Raw genomic sequence first — 2,048 nt, forward strand, 5'->3', positions numbered from 1 at the left:
TTGTTATATACTACATACTACACGTACATACTCTCGGTTTCGACAGATACTACATACAATATACAAAACGCAAGTGGTGGTAACTACCACTGCTTGTAGGAAACATTTGTCATATATATATATATATATATATATATATATATATATATATATATATATATATATATATATATATATATATATATATATATATATATATATATATATATATATATATATACATATATATATACACACACACGGCTACGCTATTGTGAGCAAGCGCGCATTTTGCTTAGCCTACGCGCTGGCCGCTCCTAATCAGCGGCGCGGGTCGCGGAGTAGGCTGCGCTCCACCGCTATTTTGGTTGAGGGTAACTATGTTTGTAAAAAAAGTAACGCAATTAATTTTATTACTATGGGTCGCCGCGTGTATTCCGTCTCTTATGATGACTATTTATTGCAGTGACAGGGATAGTAGGGATGGTAATGGACAACAATTGTTTACGAGGCAGCGAGTAATCGTTGGTTGGAGACCTAAGCATAGTAACGGGGATAGTAGGGGATGGTAACGAATTACCACGCTGTTATGGAGTCTGATGGTAAAACCTAGTAACACCAGGATAGTAATTCATTACTACATGTGTACTCAACACTTGAATGATTTAAGCCATGTAGTAACGAATTACTACGCTATGATAGTCAAACCTGGATAGTAATGCATTACTACATGTGATGTCTTAAACATTTAAATGATTTAATCCATGTAGTAACGAATTACTACTCTATGATGGAGTCGATGGTAAACCTAGATGGTAAATTGTAAATATGGTAATTTGTTACTATTTCCAGCAGGTCCAATTACTAGATGGTAACATCATTACTACTTTTGCAGCCCAAATTTATTGATGGTAGCAGTTAACGGCTGGGCGGGGCATCGAATTACGCTGGACAGGGTGTAGGCATGTAAGGGATTGGGCATGTTAACTTCCGCGAGGATGGTAACTCGTTACTATTGATCTTTTTTCAGAGGAGAGCGGCCTGGTTATGTGTACGGGCCGGTCGTAAGTTCTTTACGGTAGATCGAGCCCGCGCGTCGGCTAATTAGCACGTACAGCCGGTGGGTTGACGGGCGGTCGGAGCGCAGGCTATGTCATAATGCGCGCACGCTGACTTTAGCAGGTCTATATATAGGATCATCTCGGTGGATTATTCAAAAATAAAACCCAGTAGGCAGTGCCATTGCCGAGCAATTTACATTTACACAAAAGAAACAAAGAAAGTCGTGATGGTCCTCCTAGTACTAAACTGGAAGACAAGGGCGGATGGGGCAGGCCGTGTTTCCAGGGCGGTGCGTGGAGTGTGGTGGTGGTGGTACGGTGCCATGCATGTGTCGTCGGTGCTATGCTCGCTCGATGCCTCGATCCCTACTTCAAGTTCACGGGCGACGCGGCGTATGCGCCGTGTATAGATGCCATGTCATCTACGTCCTCTGCTACCGTACGTGGACAAGCTAGCGATCGAGCCTCGACTTGCTTAGTCGTCGGACCATCAGCGGACGTGGTATCAATCCGATGATGTATGCGCACCAAATACGTACGTCGCTGACAGCTCTTCTCGTCCATCTCTGCCTCCATCTTCTTGGGTTGGATGGGTGGGTGGGCGGCAACCTGCATACACTAGTGCAGAACCGGGCTTTACTGTCGGTTCGTGACGGCCTTTAGTGCCGGTTGGCGAACCGGCACTAAAGAGTGGGAACTAAAGCCCCCCCAGTACCGGTTCATCACAAACCGGCGCTAAAGTGCAAACATGTGGCACGAGCCAGGCCCGTGTGCGTGTAGGACATTAGTACCGGTTGGTAACACCAACCGATACTAAATGTTTGAGTGTTTTTTTTTAAATTTTTGCTTTAATTTTGTGTTTTCAATTTGGCTTTATTTTTCATTTAATTTTTTTGTTTGCTGGTATTTCACGATACTACAAATTGTACACGTTATGCATATATATTAAATAGATTTTCTCGTACGTAGAACCGCATATATATATATATATATCATCGAATGTCTCAC

Source organism: Triticum dicoccoides, chromosome 3B (genome assembly GCF_002162155.2).
Source record: "Triticum dicoccoides isolate Atlit2015 ecotype Zavitan chromosome 3B, WEW_v2.0, whole genome shotgun sequence".
In the NCBI taxonomy this organism is placed as follows: Eukaryota; Viridiplantae; Streptophyta; class Magnoliopsida; order Poales; family Poaceae; genus Triticum; species Triticum dicoccoides.